At 41.5% G+C, this 18,270-nt stretch overlaps 1 pseudogene; it reads right to left on the reverse strand.

Annotated features, from left to right (window-relative positions):
* Positions 1–2,112: 2,112 nt before the first annotated feature.
* On the reverse strand, positions 2,113–2,751 carry LOC101698913 (phosphatidylcholine transfer protein pseudogene; annotated as a pseudogene).
* Between the last annotated feature and the right edge of the window lie 15,519 nt (positions 2,752–18,270).

The following is an 18,270-nucleotide window of genomic DNA, read 5'->3' on the forward strand; positions in this document are numbered from 1 at the left end:
CATTATTTAATCAGGGGAGAGACTGGGGATCTAATAACAGCTCCAGGAATAAGATTTAATGAGGAGAGAAAAGGCAAGAATTAATGCAAAGGTCAGCAAAAGATGTGCAGTTGCCTGGAATTTCTAATGAGCCCTGATATCCTGATCCATTCTGCTTGGAAGCACTTTGCAATTATAGTATATGGGTAGTTAATTTGATAAGAAATAATAATAACCCTAGCACTTATTTAATTCTTGGAGATTGACAAAGCCCTCTTGCACACTTGATTGGTTCCTTGCCAATCCCCTTGGGTGGATATCATGGGCTTCCTGGTCAGAGAGGCTTGCCCAGGACCTCGAGCCTGAGGGCCGAGTGAGGCTTCAGTGAGCTTCCTTCCCATCACTCTCCTGAATGGCCCCTGCCAGCCCTCTTGGCCAGTGTTACATGTGGAAGATAAATCGAGCTTAGCCACCCAAGTGCTGGGATTATAGGTGTGCACCATCATACCCAGCATCAAACTATCTCCTAGAGTGGCTGCACCATTTCCCCCAGCAATGAGGGAGAGTTCCAGTTGCTCTACATCCCAGTAGCATTTGATGCTTTCAGTTTCATTTTCAATGTTTATCTATTCTAATAAGTGTGTGGTGGTATCTTGTTTTAATTTGAAGTTCCCCAATAACAAGTGATACTAGCATATTTCCACGTGCTTATTTGCCGTTTGTCTTCTTTGGTGAAGTCTCATTTCAGATATTTTGCTCATTAATATTTTTCTATTAGTATGTATTAGTTATACAGACTAGTGGGTTTCATTCTTTGATAATTTTAAACTTGGTTCTCTCTGTCTCTCTCCCTTCCTCCCTCCCTCTTGTTTTTTTGAGACAGGGTCAGGCTGGCCTTGAACTCACTGTGAAGCCCAGGCTAGCCTTCTGCCTCAGTCCCCTGAGTGCTAGGATTATGGCTGTGGGCTACCACACCTGGCTGATTTCATATTTTTGAATTTTAAACATTCTTTGATGCTTTTTGTACAGATCTATATCAGTCATTGTTCTCCAAGTAAACAGATCCAAAGGATCTGATAGTGTTAAGTCCATCCCAAGGGTAGGAGTAGATTTTTAGGGTGACAGGAAGAAAAAGGGGGAAAATTCCTTCTTCTTCTACCTTTTGCTCCATCCATCTCACAATGGCTTGGATGATGCACCCACACTGGCTAAGACAATATGCTTTTCTGAGTCCATTGATTCAGTGATAATCTCACCTGGAATCACCTTCACCGACACACCCAGGAATGATGTTGACTGTGGGCACCCCATGGAACATCCAGACAGAACCATGAAATTAACTGTGACAAAGGCCTTTAACATGTTTTACATGTTTAACAAGTTTCCCCCAATCTGTGACTTTTTCATTTTCTTTATAGATTTTTTCATAGAACAGAAAATTTTACACTTAATAAAATCCAATTTATCATTTTTTTCTTTCATGGACTGAGCTCTTAATATTGTATCTAAAATTCATTAATAATAAGGCCATATAAATTTCTCCTCTGCTTTCCTATAGAAGTTTTACAGTTTTGCATATTAAATTTATGTCTATGAACCAGCCATTTTGAGTCACTTTTATTTTATTGTGATATAATCATATATCACAAATTTCACTCCTTCATTTCCCCCTTAATCTGCATCTTATTCAGTAGTAGAAGGAGGCAGCTGACAGTGGGGCAGGGCGAGTGGGAAAGGAAGCAGGTGGATTAGCAAGGCTCCAGGCAAGCAGGCTTCAGGATATGTGCTGTAGGGCATGCAGGCCTCTGGAGATGGAAATGTGAAAGGAAGGCTGAGCTTCGGTGGACTGTGGCACTTCCAGAAATGTCATTCCATGGATGCATGGTCCCAGTTTTCTTTCTTAGGTTTTTTTGTTTGTTTTTGGGTGTGTGTGTGTGCGTGTGTTACTGGGGATTGAACTCACTGCATGGGCACTGAGCTATATCCCAGCACTTCTTTTAATATTTTATTTTGAGACAGGGTCTCACCAAGTTGCTAAGTTTCGCAGGTTGGGCTCAAACTTGTAATTTGCCTGCCTCAGCATCTCAGAGTGCTGGGATTATGGGCATGTCCCACTAAACCCAGCTGTCTTACTTAGGTTTTGTTCAGGTAGTTCTGACAGGCTTTTACCATATCTTTCAGGAAGTTCGGAACACCATTCTTGGCAGCTCAGTTAAGGAGCCAGGGTGGAATTTGGCCTCCTGGGTTATGGAAGTGATACATGAAAACTTTGCTCTCCTCCTTGCCATCACTCTCACTTGCCAGGCTCTGCTTGTACTGATTAACCTGGATCACACCAGACTTCTCAGGAAACTGAGGCAGAGAGATGCTTGGGGCCAGGACCAGGTGGATCTTCCTCCTTTCTACATCCAGGTCTCGCCACTGCCAGATGTAGACATAGTCTCTGTTGGACATGGGAAAGGGGTTTCACTTTCCAGCACATCATAGTCTCTCCATCGCATTCTTTTTCATATATATTTTTTTAACATACTGTTTTCTGTAGTCTAAATCCACATAGACCTCTGTGAGCAGAGCTGGTGAGCAGTCCTTTAAAATACCAAAGACTTTATACTCATAAAGTCTAGTCTGCTTGTCCAGCAGCTGGTAGATACTGATGCCCAAGGTCTCCACCAGCAGCTGCCACTTGGCCCTGGCCAGAGCAGGCTGCTGGAGCTTGGCACAGGCCTCCCGGAACTGCTTCTCAGAGAAGCAGCTTGCCATCCTGCCTCACCCAGGGATCCTCCAGCTGGAGCGTAGGCTGAGACTACAAATTCACTCTTTAAAGTGTTCAACCTGCTTTTTCTTAGTAAATTCATAGGTCTATGCAACTATCACTACTAATTCCAGAACATTTATATCACCTCAAAATGAAACCTTGTTAGAAGTAACTTACTTTGAGCTCATTTTTTTGGTGAAATGTGTTAAGATCTTCAGTTTTTTTTTTTTCACCTACAGGCATTTAATTATTCCAGCACCAAAAGACTATTATTTCTCTTTTGAATTACCCTTGAACCTTGTTAACAATTAGTGGACTATATTTAAACAGTGTATCTTAGGGACTTTTATCCCATTTCATTGATCTATGTGTTTATTCTTGAGAGCTTGATTGGAGGTTCTAGTAGGGGAACGCAGCTGCTCCTATACCCTTGACCGAGGAAACGGTCCTCCTCTATCAGGGGTGGTCATCCTCTTCGACCCAGCACGCAGCTTCTGGAGCGACACGCATGGAATGGTGAGGGAGGAAGGGGACACCCACCTAGCCAGCCAGATCAGCCGAATCAACCCTGGAGATCAATGGGGTGACAGATGTTGCAGCCAGATCGCTCTCACACCCTCTATGTGTCTATTCTTTGGCCAACATCATACTGTTTTGATTACTGTAGCTTTCTAACAACTCCTGAAACAAGGTAGAGTGAGTCTACCATATTTGCCCCTCTTTTTCAAAATTGCCTATTCTAGGTCTTTCCCCCACAAACTCTAGAATCAGTTTGTCAATATCTGCAAAATGGTTTGCTCTGATTTTGACTGGAATTATATTGTATCTATAGGTCAAGTTGGGAAGAGCTGACATCTTAACAATATGAGAACTTCCAATCTATGATTGAAAATATTTCTCTGTTCAGTTAGATTTTCTTTGATTTCTTTTACTACTGCATCATAGTTTCCTGCATAAAGATCATCAAATATTTTCACACCTAAGCATGTGGTTAAGTATTATAGTTTTTGGAGTTATTATAAATGGTATATGTTTAAAATTTCAAATTCTACTTTCTCAGTGTTGGTGAATTGGAGAATAACTGGCTTTTGTCTTTATTTTGGTATAAGGAGAGTGTGTACTTTGCTGCTGTTGGATAAAGTGTGCTACAGATATCAATTAGATCCATTTGATGGATGGTGCTGGTCAGTTCCACTCTATCATCACCGATTTTCAGTCTGCTGTGCCTGTCAATTACTGAGTGGTGTTGGAGTTTTCAACTGTAATAGTAGGTTTGCTACTTCTCCTTTCAGTTGTATTAATATTTGCTCATGTGTGACCACATACTGTTATCAGGGGTATACAAGTTTAGGGTTTCGTGTCTTCTGGAGAATAGTCTCATTGGAATCCCTCTTTTTATTCCTAAAAATATACTTTTTTCAGGAATCTGAAATTAATACAGTAAAATGAATCTAGCTTTGTTTTGGTCACTACTTTTGGGTATAACTTTCTCCACCCTTTCTCTTTAAACTTATTCTAGTCTCACTTGTTTTACCATTTAGATAGTCTCTGTCTTTTAATTGGCATATTTATACCATTCAGATTTAAAGTGATTATTGACATTGTGGAATTAATATCTATCACGTTTGAAATGATTTTATTTTCACCGAACTATTCTTTGTCTTTTTTCTTTCATATTGTTTCTATCTTTCCTGGTTTTAATTGAACATATGTGATCCTATTTTATCTCTTCTCTTAGAATATCAATAATACCTCTTTAAATTTTTTTTTTGTGGTTTCCACAGGATTTGCAATATGCACCTGTAACTAATCCAAGTTTACCCTTAAATGATGCTATACCACTTTACACACAGTGCTGTCACTTTATAATATACAATTCTAAATTCCTCTCTCCCATCCCTGTGGCAATACTTTTATTTATTTCACTTATCCATATATTATAATCATCTGATTCACCTGGTATTTTGAGAAGCTATCTTTTAGGTTAATTAAGAATAAGAAAAATAAAAGATTTCATTTTTTCTTTATTTACTCCTTTTCTGACTTTATATAAAATATATATATAGTTAAAAATATCAGTACTTCCAAAAGAATGTGTGAATATGATGCCATCTAAACTGGAATCCTAAAGAGATCTTTTCTACTTTCTTTTTTGAAATAAAACTGTTTGAATTCATATGGAAGAATAATATCTGAAAATCGTTGAAAAAAATTTAAAGAATAGTGATCCAGGAGTCACACATTATCAGGTGTTTCAAATTCTGACACAGCCAATGGAATTGTGATTGTATGGTGTAGCTCAGGGACACTCAATAGAACAGCTGGATCACTGGTGCCAGAAGCTGGTCCAAGTCCCGATGGGAACTCAAAGCAGGCTGGAAGGAACCAGTGGCTTGTTTATCATAAGGTGCTGGCATAATTGGTTATGAAGGAATCCAGAATCTTTCACAATGCCAGCCATAAAAATGGTCTTAATATGGAATGAAGATTTGAATGTAAAGCATTAAAATGTAAAATATTAAAAGATAACTGAAAAATTCCATTCTATATGCTTGGGATGCGAGCAAGCTTCTCCCGTAAGATGGGATATCTGTGGAGCATAAGGAAAATTAGACTTTCTGCAGTAAGTTTCAACATTTCCCTCTTCTCTATTATTTGCTTCTGGTGTATTTTGTAACATTTAAACAGAAAGTTTAAACAAAAAGTAAATATCCTATATAGTAAAGAATTTCTACATACAATTTTAGTATATGTGCTGCTGAAGCGAGCACAATTTCTACATACAAATAAAAGGCACAATTATAAATAGAATACACAAAGGCATTTCACAGACAGTGGGACACACTGGCTAGTAAAGAGATAATGAGAGGTTCATTCTCCCAGTGCTCAGTAAGTGCCTAGAGTTGGAGACCGCAAATTAGGCCCAGCAAAAGTAACTAGAACTCAGGGGCTGGAGCTCTTCGGCAAAACCACTTCACTGACTCCACTGGACATATCATTCTGGAACCACACAGGTGTGTCTGGCTGTAACATCATAGTGGTGAAAAGTGCAAGTGTCAGGGTCCTCAGGCTCTAGCTTTCTTAGGAAACAATTTGGTGCCCAATCTGGGCCCAGGAAGGGGCTGCTCATGACACCCCTTCAAAGTTAATTACATGATGAAAAAAGACAAGTATCTGTGAACCTCTGGTGCTACACCAGGGCTGGATGACAAATGGTCAAATCACATCTTGGATGGGGCTTGTCTGCAGTAATTCCTAATGGCAAATTGAGCTCTCTCCTGGCACAGCATTCTGAAGGCAGTTCTGAACACCTCTTCATGTGGTACAGTCAACCGTCTACAAAGAAACCAGTGCTGAGGTACAGAAGCCGTCATAAGAGCCTGGAGCCAATTTTGGAACCTGCCTGATGGCTTGGGCTTGGATGCTCTGTGACTGGCTCATCTTTTTCCTCCACTTGCTTAATCTCATTTCTAATACCCTGAGAAAGGAGCTCACAGTAATGAGTTCTGTGGCCTCCTTCAGACAGAGCTAGCTTTTTTGTTGTCATCGATCTCCTACTTGCTTTTAGGGCCTACAAACTCTCTTCTACCATCCAGCAGTGGAACCCTGAGAAATCCTATGGCCTTCTTGTGCCCCACTTTCCTGTCTCAGAGGCAGAGCTGCTGAGCAGTATGGGTACTGCCGGTTTTTCATTCACCTTGCTTGACAGAAGCATGGCTGAAGGGCCAGAAGTGACATTAAAACAGGCTTTAAGAAACACAGGGCTGACTCCTCTTGAAGTCTGCATGGGCTCGCACAGGAAGAAACAGTTCCTTTTAGCCCACTTACGATAAAAATGCAGATTTTGAGAAAAACAAAACAACTTTTGAAGTCAGGGACAAGGACATCACAATGACATTAATATCCAGTGTTAAATAAGGGTTTGCCGAGTGACACTATTTTGTGCAGGCTTCAGGCAAGTAACACCTGGTACACCTCACCGCCCCCCATGTGGTGTCTCTCTGTGGGGATGGTGGGGAGGCTGCTGGGGAACCCTGACTAATGAGCCCCACAGTCTAAAGATCAGAAATCTGTGAGTATTTTAGTATCCAACACTTCCATAGCTCTCTTCCATAGCCGCTTTCCTGCCCTGGAGGAGCAAATGTTTGGTCTCTTCTGCCTGTATCTGGATGTCTCATCTACTCCCTCTCTTCTTTGTCCAGGCCACCCGGAAACAGCACTGTGCAGGTGCTGCTGCCATGCTGCCAGTATTTCTAATGCCCATTGTTCCTCCTGTAATCACTCAGTGGTTGGTGTACAAAGTCAACACATTTCAGAAACATTCTTTTACATGGCTGTAATAAAGCCCTCTGAGTTTTGTAGCATCCCTGCTGCCCTTGACGTCATATATTGGTTCTTTGAGGTCAGTTCAGGCCCCTGGGGTGGAGCAATGGGCTCACAGCTACTTCAGTAAAGATGGCTTTTTCTACCCTCTTGCTTGTTCTACCCACACCAATGTTTGCATCCTTTGTCTGGGTGTGATCCCTTGTCTCTTTCCTATTTAGATGTGGTGTGGGGGTGACTGAAGCTGGCTTCCCCTCCCCAGGGCATCCTAGATTGTGGTGCTATCCTTGGAGAGGGCTGTGGCTGGATGGGCACCAGTGATGCAGAGGTGTTCTGCTTCTACTTGAGGTCACCTGGTGCAGCCAATGGACCTGACAGACTTGTAAGGCTGCTAGATCTCCTCCCTGGGCCAACCTGGGCCTGGGTTGTCACCAGCTGTGCCTACTCACTGGAGAGCTCCTGGCTGTTTCTACAGCCATGCCAAATGCCCCAACAGACCTGAGTGGGGCCAAGGTGCTGGATGAATCTCCATTTTTAGATCTGCACAGACTTCTCAGAAAAGACTCCCAGCACCTCCCTACTTAGTACCTCCTGACTTCTCACCCTTGTTAGGTGCTTAGAACATTTTGGTTTTCTGCATCTAACTATGCAGGTCTGTACTGTGCCCATGAGCAGGCCTCTGTGTAGTCCTTGCCCCCATCCCTTCCCTCCATGGCAGACTGGAGAGTGGCTCAGGGATTGGCAGAATAATGGTTCCAATAACATCCTTGTTCTGCCCTGGGACCTGTGAGCATGTGAGATTGCAAAGGGGAAACTGACCTTGACACAGGGAGAGGAGATTGGATCATGCAGGTGGGCCACAAAAGTAGATAAATGGGGAAGAGAGAGGTGGTAAAGTCAGAACCAGAGCAATGCAGCATGAGAAAGACTCAGCTGGACACTGCTGACCTTGAAGGTGGAAGAAGGGTCCTGAGACAAGGAGAAGTGAGAGAAGGCGAGGAATGGATCCTCCCCTGGAGCATCCAGAAGGAACCAGCCCTGCTTATGTGTTGACTTTAGCTCAGTGAGACTGGCTTGAGACTTCTGACCTCTGGCTGTAAAGAGATGGATTTGTGCTATTTAAAATACTTGTGTGGTGATTTGTTACAGCGGCTACGGGAAACTCATGCAGGCACCAGTGAGCAAACTGCCAGGGGCTTGCTCTGGCCACCTCTTGTTCCCTCCCCCCGCCTCTTCTGTAACAAATCTTTCTGTAAAACTCTTATCAGGTTAGAATCCAAGAGAATGGTGTTCTTCACTCTGCTGTGTCTGGCAGCATCTGGGACTACTGACCCCACCCCGTTCCGCTCTGCACCTTCCTGCTGACTTCCCTTTCCACGCAAACCCTCCATCATGGCTTCACACCTGCTCTGAATAGTTTCTGGTCAAGCAGCCTTTGCCTTCAGACCTGGACCTCAGGTTCCATTTTTTTCCTCGAAGGTTTGATCTATTCCTGCCTCTGGACACTGATCCCTTGTCACCCAGTGCTCTGGGAGCCTGAGCTTTCATTTCTTGATTCTTTTGTTTCCTCCTTCTGCCTGGGCTGTGATCATCATTCTAGGGATCAGTGACTGACCAATATGCAATATACACCTCTGCCCCAGGCCACTGTACACAGAAAACCCTCTGATGCGTCTCATCTCAAACTCAGCCAAAGCCAGTCCTTTGTGCCAGTAAGGCCCCTTATTCCCTGTTCTTCTGACTTCCCTTTTACCTTCATTTTCTTCTCTTCCACTATACCAGCTTGCAGGCAGTTCCTGCTATCTGCTAGGACCCAGGGCCCCGGGGCCCCAGGACCTTAGCACCTGCTTCCCCGCCTGGAAAATCTTCCTCCAGCTTCCTGGAAGCTGAGCCCTCATGCTTCTCTGACACCTTGCTCAGCATGGCCATCCCATCTACCTTGCACATTCTTCACCTCTTGCTCCCTCCCCTCCCTCTTCAGTAATTAATCTTTTGGTAAACTTCTTATCATGTCTGGTATCTTCTACTCTCCTTATTTAACTTGGGTTCTCCTCTCCTTCCCATTGGAACATAAACTTCAAGGAAAGAGATGTTTGAATCTACTGTTCTCTTTCCTTCATTCAATCCTGGAGCGGGGTGTGACCTGCAGGAGGCTCCCAAATGGCTTGGTGGATAAGACCGAAGGGCAGACACCTTTCATCTTGCCTTAGTCCATGGGTAATTTATAAAGAAATTTATTTAAGACATGGTTCTGGAGGCTGGAAAGTGCAAGGGCGTCATCACAGCACCTGGTGAGGGCCTTCATGTGTGTCAGAACATGGTGGAGGTGAAAGAGCAGGCAACTATGTGCCAGGGAGGAGGCACACACTCAGTTTTCTAACAGCCGTGTTTGCCACAGCGACATTGGTTTATTACAAAGGCTCTATCCTCATGACCCAGTCACTTCTTACTAGGCCACCCTTCCCAAAACCACTGCCTTGGGATCCAAGCTTCCAACATGTGAATTTGGGGGAGCCTTCTAAACAATCATACATGTACCCCTCAGCTTATCCTCACAGCTGCCTTTGTGAGTTAGGGTGTGTGTAGTTCCAGAGTGCTATGTGTTTTTTTTTTTTTTTTGGTACCAGTGATCGAACTCGGGTTCTTGCGCTTGCGAGGTAGGCAGCAGAACCACTGAGCTAAATCCCTGGCCCCAGAGTGCTTTGCGATTGTAGCAGAGCAGTCCTGGAGGGGTTGGAGCCTCCTATCCTCTGAGTCCTAGCAGCTACTATTGCCTACATGGAGCATTAGTGTCCTTCCTGTCATTTGCAAGTCATCTGCCTGCTTGCTCTGTGTGGCTGTGCTGTGCTGTCCTCATTCTGGGCCCCACTCCTGCTTCCTTGTTCCTTCATTGTCCTGCGGCAGCAATTTTGTAGGGCTGTGGCTGATCCTGGCTTCCATGGCTAAGAGTGTTCTCTCCACTTTAGTGACACCCAGTGACCAGGGAGCCTTCACCAGGAAGCCCCTTGACTCATTTTGTATGCCTCTTGAAAGCCTATACAACCATTGGCCTATATGAAAGCTTGTCCCTTTCCTCCCAAGATTGAAGGAACCCCCTTGCAGTGACAGTGTTGGTGCGCAATCACTGTTCAACCAGACCCCCCAGTGCCGCTTCCCAGAAAGGTGAATCTTGAGAGCATAGACTTCATCTGAGAAGACCTTTCTACCACCTCAGGAAGGGAGTTTATTTTTTACAGGATCAGATCTTATCAGTGACTTCTGGAAACTCTGGATTGTGAATGGAAACACACAAGTACTTTTTCAATGAGTTCAGGGAGAAACCAATTACAACAGTGATTCTTGTCTCTGTCTTTATCTTGTTTATTTAGACTGGAGTCACTGTTGAGATAGACGAAGGAGTCGGAGCCAGTGATGGGCCTCTTCTAGAGCTGGAAGGAGGCTGTCCCCCTCCTCCTTGCTCCATACCTGGCAGGTTAGTTGTGGAATGAAGGAGCCAGAAGTGGCACTGTCCCCTGCACTCCTACCCCTAGGTCACTGCTGTCATAGTTCTGTCAGTTGCAGGGATGCTGGTCCAGATGGACAGGAGGATACTCTAGGCCTCAAGTGCTTGGGGCAGGTGTTGCCCAGGCTGCACAGAGCAGACTACATGCAGCACAAAGAGAGCTTTGAGCCCCTGAGGCTGTGCATTGGTCTCCCATGGCTGCTGTAAAAAAAGCACAAAACCACAATTAGGACTTTAAAAACATAGCGTTTATTCTGTTGCATTCTGGAGGATCCTCCAGTGCGAAGGGGTGGTGCTGTATGTGACATAGCTTCTCTTCTGCACCTTCCTCTGGAAGTGACACTGTTGGAAATAGGATGTCAGTGCAAGGGCCACATTGATCCCTTCTTGGTGACAGGGCCCTGAGGGAAAGGCCTCTTCTTGGAAACCAAGCTGGCCCAAGCATGGCTTGTTCCAAGGCTCAGGTTCTGCCCATGGTTGGTCCCTGACACCCTGATTGAGCTACAGACAAAAGCTTGTACTGTCCCCCGACTCAGGCTTCTTTTTTTAAAAAAAATTAGTTTTATTGGCACTTTTTTTTTTTTTTGTATCGGGGATTGAACTTGGGACCTTGCGCTTGCAAGGTAGGCAGCAGAACCACTGAGCTAAATCCCTGGGCCAGAATTGAATTTCTTTTTTTTTTTGGTACCGAGGATCGAACTCGGGTCCTTGAGCTTGCGCAGCAGTCAGCCGAAACCACTGAGCTAAATCCTCGGCCCTTATTGGTACATTTTAAGTGTACAATATAATGACATTCATCATTGGAAATTTGTACCTTCACATAATCTCTCTTGGTTCTTATTTTTTCCCCATTCTTCTGGTCTCCCTTCAACCCCTCCATCCCTCCCTATTTACAAAGACTTTGTTTCGATTTTTTTCATTTTCTCATGTTAATTCCATTCCCTTCTTTCGTTTCCTCTACCCCGCCCACTTCCCCTTCTCCTTTGCCCCTTTTCTTCCTATTTCATAAGTTTGATAGTTATATCCCAGCTCTAGAACGTTGCTTCCTTCATCTTTAATATAAGGGTAATGTCAGCTCTTTGTGAAAATCAAATGAAATGCTCATTATTAATTTCTTAGTTTATATTTTAGAATGCTAAGTAAATGTTAACAGATCTCCCAGTATTTTAACATTTTGTGTTTCTGCTTTTACCATCTTATATCCTATACATCTTCTTTTTTTTTTTTTCTGCTTAAATTCTTTTATTGGTACATTTTAGGTATACAATACATTTACATTTATCATTGGGTGCTTGTACCTGTAAATGATGTATCTTGGTTCTTATTTTTTCCCCATTACCTGTGCGCCCTTCACCCCTCCACCTTTCCCTATTTACATACTTCATTTCCATTTTTTTCTTTTCTCATAATTTTTCCTTTCCATTCTTTTGTTTCCCCATCTCCTCCTACCACCCCTGCCCCTTTGGACCTTTTCCTATTTCAAAGTATCAATTATTAGTTATTAATCCTTTTAATCCTTATTTACACTCTCAGCTTCTCACACTAGAGAAACTGTTAGGTATTTACACATGTGTGTCTTATTTATTTCACTGTAGAGTATGGCCTCAATATGCATCCATTTAGCTATAAATGACTCTAGTTTCTCATTCTTTACGGCTGAGTAGTACTCCATTTTATAAAAAACCCACATCTTCTTTATCCAGTTTCCAGTTGATGGACACTTGGGCTGTTTCCAAGCTTTAGCTATTACAAACAGTGCCACAATAAACATGGGTACATATATATCTCTGTGGTATGATTCTTTTAATTCTTTTGAGAAAATACCCAGCAGGGGAATAGCTGGGTCAAATGGGACCTCTAGCCCTAGCTCTTTGAGGTATCTCCACACTGATTTCCATAGTGGTTGTACCAGTCTACACTCCCACCAACAATGGAGAAGGGTTCCTTTCTCTCCACACCCCACCAGCATTTGTTGATTTCTTGATAGCAGCCATTCTTTCTGGGTTGAGGTGGAATCTCAGTGTTGTTTTCATCTGCATCTCTTGAATGACCAGTGATGTTGAACATTTTTTCATATGTGTATTTGCTACTTTTACTTGTTTGTCTGAGAAATGTCTGTTCATTTCAGATGCCCATTTTTGAATTGGGTCTTTGATTTTGAGGGGTCTGATTTTTTTCAGTTCTTTATATATTCTAGATAGTAGTCCTTTGTCTGAGGTACAGCTGCTAAAGTTTTTTTCCCACATTGTAGGTTGTCTGTTAGCTCTGTTGGTGCTTTCTCTCAGTGCAGAAGCTTTTTAATATGATGAGATCCCAGTTGTTGATTCCTTGTGCTAGTTCCAGTGCTACTGAGGTTTTGTTCATAAAGTCTTTTCCTAGGCCAATGTCTTCAAGAGTTCTACCTAACTTATCTTCCAGCAAGTTTAGTGTTTCTGTCTTAATATTTAGATCTTTAATCCACTTCAATCTTAGTTTATTGCATGGTGATAGATATGGGTCTAGTTTTAATCTCTGACAGGTTAAAATCCAGTTTTTCCAACACCATTTATTAAATAGGCTATCTTTCCTCCAATGAGGGTGGTTGGCTCCTTTGTCAAAGATGAGGTGGCTGAGTATGTCTGAAGTTGTTTCTGCATCTTGCAATCTATTCCATTGATTCTTGGGTCTGTTTCTTTGCCAGTACCATGCTGTTTTTATCACAGTAGCTTTGTAGTATACCTTCAAGTTGAGTATTGTGATACCCCCTGCCATGTCTCTGTTGCCCAGAATTGCTTTTGGTATTCTAGGTCTCTTCTTGTTCCAAATGAATTTTTGGGTTGTTTTCTCTAGTTCTGTGAAGAATATTGTTGGAATTTCAATTGGAATTGCATTAAATCTATATAGCAGTTTTGGAAGTATGGCCATTTTCACTATATTGGTTCTTCCTACCCAGGAACAAGGGATGTCTTTCCATTTTCTTATATCCTCCTCGATCTCCTTTTTCATGGTGCTGTAGTTTTCAGTGTAGAGGTCTTTTGCTTCCTTTGTTAGATTGATTCCTAGATATTTCATTTTTTGGATGCTTTTGTAAAAAGAATTATTTCCCTAATTTCTCTCTCAGTGAATCTGGTATTTGTGTATAAGAAGGCTATTGTTTTTTGAGTGTTGACCTTGTATCCAGCTACTCTACTGAATCTGTCAATTAAGTCTAGAAGTTTTTTGATAGAGTTTTTCGAGTCTTCTATGTAAAGGATCATATCATCAGCAAATAATGACAGTTTAACTTCTTCCTTTCCTATCTTTTTTTTTTCTTCTTTTTTTTGGTACCAGGGATCAAACTCAAGTCCTTGTGCTTGTGTGGCAGGCAGTGAAACCACTGAACTAAATCCCTGGCCCTTCCTTTCCTGTCTTTATTCCTTTTATTTCTTTCTCTTTTCTAATTGCTGTGGCTAATGTTTCCAGAACTGTATTGAACAGGAGTGGTGATAGTGTGCATCCTTGTCTTGTTCCTCATTTTAGCGTCAAAGTTTTCAATTATTGACCATTTAGTATGATGCTGGCTGTTGGATTTTCATAGATAGCCTTAATCAGGTTGAGCTAAAGATCTTAAATTCCAATTTTCTGTAGCGTTTTTTTTTTATCATGAATGGATGTTGGATTTTGTCGAATGCCTTTTCTGCATCTATTGAGATGATCATATGGTTTTTGTCCTTGACTCTGTTAATATAGTGTATTACATTTATTGATTTATGAATGGTGAACCATTCTTGCATCCCTGGGTAAATCCAACTTGGGCAGGGTGTATGATCTTCTTGATGATCCTCTGTATTCTGTTTGCCAGTATCTTGTTGAGGATTTTTGCATCTATGTTCATTAGGGAGATTGGTCTGTAGTTCTCTTTTTGGGTTGGGTCTTCCCTGGTTTTGGAATCAAAGCAACACTGCTTCCAGGAATTAGTTTGGAAGTCTTGCTTCCCTTTCAATTTCCTTGATGAGTTTAAAGAATAATGGCATTAGTTCTTCTTTAAATGTCTTGTAGAATTCAGCAGTGAAGCCATCAGGACCTGAGCTTTTCTTTGTTGGCAAATTTTATTACATTTTCAATTTCACTCATTGTAATTGGGCTGTTTAGAATTTCTGTATCTTCTTCATTTAACTTTGGCAATTCATATGTATCTAGGAATCTGTCCATTTCTTCTGTGTTTTCCATTTTATTAGAGTACAGGTTCTTGAAGTAGGTATTGATGATCTTCTGGATTTCTGCTGGTTCTGTTGTGACTTCCACTTTTTCATTCTTAATTGCATGAATTTGAGCCTTTTCTTTCCTTTTTTTGATAAGGTTGGCTAAAGGTTTATCGATTTTGTTTATTCTTTCAAAAAACGAACTCTTTGATTCATTAATTTTTTTGTGTCGTTCTCTTAGTCTCCATTGCATTGATTTTTTGCTCTGATCTTTATAATTTCCTGTCTTGTGCAAGCTTTGGGTTTGTTATTTTCTTCTTTTTCTAGGAGTTTGAGGTTCTGCATTAGGTTATTTATCTGAGTTTTCTCTGTTTTCCTAATATGGGCATTGACTGCTATGAATTTCCCAAGTAAAACTGCTTTCATTGTGTCCCATAGATTCCTGTATGTTGTACTGGCATTATCATTTACTTGTAGAAACTGTCTAATTTCTTCTTTAATTTCCTCTGTGACCCATTGATTGTTCAGGAGGGTGTTATTCAATTTTCATGTGTTTGTGCAAGTTTTGTGGTTTCTCATGTTATTGATCTCCAATTTTATTGCACTATGGTCTGATAATATACAGGGGGTAATTTCAATTCTTTTACATTAACTTAGACATGTCCTGTGAGCTAGCATGCAGTCTATTTTGGAGAATGACCCATGTGCAGCTGAAAAGAATGTGTATTCTGATTTTGTGGGGTAGAGCACTCTGTAAATATCTATTAAGTCCATTTGTTGAATAGCTTGCTTCAGTTCTAGAATTTCATTGTTTTTTTGGTCTAGATGATCTGTTTATTTGTGATAGTGGGGTATTGAGGTCCCCCACTACAATTGTATTAGTGCTTATTTGATTTTTCATGTTCATTAATATTTGTTTTGTATAGTTGGGTGCATTCATATTTGGTGTATATGTATTTAAGATTGTCATCTCTTCCTCTTGGATTGTTCCCTTCACAAGGATGTAGTGACCCTCTTTGTCTCTCTTAATTAGTTTTGGTTTGAAATCTACTTTGTCTGCAAATAAGATTGCTACCTCTACTTTTTTCTGGGTTCCTGTCGCATGGAGAGCCATTACTTTCAGTCTATGAATTTCTTTTTGAGTTAGGTGTGTTTCTTGTATACAGCATATTGCTGGATTTTGCTTCTTAATCCATTCTGTCAGCCTACTTCTTTTGATTGGTGAATTGAGGCCATTAACATTGAGGGTTATAATTGAGAGATATTGACTCATCCTTGTCATGATGTTTTACTGTTTTTGGCTCTTATTTCTTTTTCCCCCTTTCCCTTTAGTTTCTTACCTTGTCTGGTGGCTTCCCTCTGTTGAGCCTCATGGAGTTGTGACCTTCGTTGCCTTTTTCTAGGATATTGTTTAGAATTGTTTGGAGTGCTGGTTTGGTGTTCATGAAATTTCTCAGGTGTTCTTTGTCATGGAAGTATCTAATTTCCCAATCGATTTTGAAAAATAATTTTGCAGGATACAACAGTCTATGTTGGAAGTTATTTTCTTTTAGGGCTTGAAATACTTCACTGCAGGCTCTCCTTGATTTGAGGGTTTGTGTTGAGAAGTCTGCTGTGATTCTGATGGGTTTTCCTTTATAGGTGATTTGTTTCTTTTCTCTAACTGCCTGTAGGATTTTGTTCTTCTGTTGGGTTTCTGGGATCTTGACTGTTGCACCCAGTGAGAAAGAACCAACCAGAGACCGATATTAAATCCACACAGGAGTTTATTACCGGCCAGGACCTGAGCCGAGCATCGGACTTGAGCATCGACTGGGGGGAGACAAACATGTTTTATACACCTTTGAGGCCAACAGTTTCTAGGCCCCCTATGGGATAGAACTAGTAAAGCAAGCAAAAGGTACAGAAGCGTAACGTCCTGCTGTTAGAACATTTGTAAAACAATAGTTGATTAATTGTTGTTTCTAAGAGACTCTCTAAGGGGAGGAGGTTTCTAAGCTTCCTCCTTCTGAGTTCATCTAAAGGGCAGGGAGGTGGGTCAAGCAGCAATATGGAGTCTGTCTTGCTAACTAGGGTCCTTCATTGACTATTATATGTCTAGGTGTAGATTTTTTTTGATCGTGGCTGGGTGGAGTTCTATATGCCTCACTTATCTGTGTGTCCAATTCTCCACCTCTGTCTGGGAAGTTTTCTACTATTACTTCTTTGAACTGTTTTTTTATGTCAATTGTACTTTCTCCTGTTTTTTTTGTGGACTCCTATCAGTCTTATGTTATTCTCCTTTGCATCATCTAGCAGCTGCTGAATTGATTTCTCATGATCCCTTACTATTTTTAAGAAATCTCTGTTTTCATGGTCCTTAACCACAATCCTGTCTTCTGTATCTGATATTCTATCTTCAGATTCTCTTAATCTGCACTACTTGCTTTCAATGGAATTTTTAATCCCTTGTTTGAATCTGTTTCATGGATTCCATTTCTTTCTTATGTTGGGTGATCATGGTTTCCATTTCTTTCTTATGTTGGGCATTCATGGCTTCCAGCATGTTTCTGAGCTCACCTATTTTTTTTTTTTTTTATCAGTTTCTGTTTCAGAGTCTCTAATCATGTCTTTCCCTCTGCTCACCATCTCTGTAGTTATCTGGGAGATTATTTCTGCTTTGAATTTTTCTAGAGCCTCATTCATCTATTTTGTTACTTCCTGTGCTATCAGTTCAGGGTGTCCAGGTGGTAGATTATCAGACTTTTCCACCTTATTTCCCCCAGAAATTGCCTTTTGTGGGGTGGAAGTCTGGGTTTGTGACTTGCTTAAATGTCTTCTCATTTTTGTTTTTGATACTGTCCTTGGTTTAGTTCTCGGGTTGATATTTTGAAGTTGTTTATTGTAAGTATCTTTGTTGATGTATTTAAAACCCTTATGGAATGATTGCTTCTCAGAGGTGTCTTCCAGGTATAGCTGGTCTTTAGGTTTTGAGTCTCTAATGACTCTGAGGCTATCTCATTTTCATTATACCAGGAAGGACAACTGTTTAGATCAATCAGAACACCTTAGCCCAAGTGATACAATGAGCAACACCATAGCATCAAATACATCTTAGAGAATGACAATTTGTGATAGTTATTAATCTATCACCTTTAAAAATGAAGGGGCTCCTTCAGGGAATGTCTCTGCTGTCACAATAGACAATGTGGGCAGCAGTGTGCAATTATAAGTCAATGAGTCTCAGTAAGCTATTCCCAGACCTGTGAGATTCAGGCAGATTTCTGGTTGCAAGACCCAAGTTGAGCTCCCTGTCCTCCTGCAGGGTTGTACTCTGCAAGGTTCTACTGCAGGTTTCAGCTGCTTTTCCCCTGAAGAAAGTCCAGGTTTTGATGGGAGCTGATGATCCCTCCAACTTATCAATCATGGTGGTGTGGTGTGCCTTTATTGCAGAGATTCCCTTCACTTTTCTAGTGGACTTGTTTTCATCAGGGAGCCTGAGACAGGCCCTCTCTCTGTTGTTCACTTCTGCCACTCAGGACAATGGCTTTTATGTCTCCCTGTGCCTCTGC

The sequence above is a fragment of the Heterocephalus glaber genome, unplaced genomic scaffold (genome assembly GCF_053883595.1).
Source record: "Heterocephalus glaber isolate CG9 unplaced genomic scaffold, H.glaber_assembly_v1.0 deba00001497, whole genome shotgun sequence".
NCBI classification, from domain to species: domain Eukaryota; kingdom Metazoa; phylum Chordata; class Mammalia; order Rodentia; family Bathyergidae; genus Heterocephalus; species Heterocephalus glaber.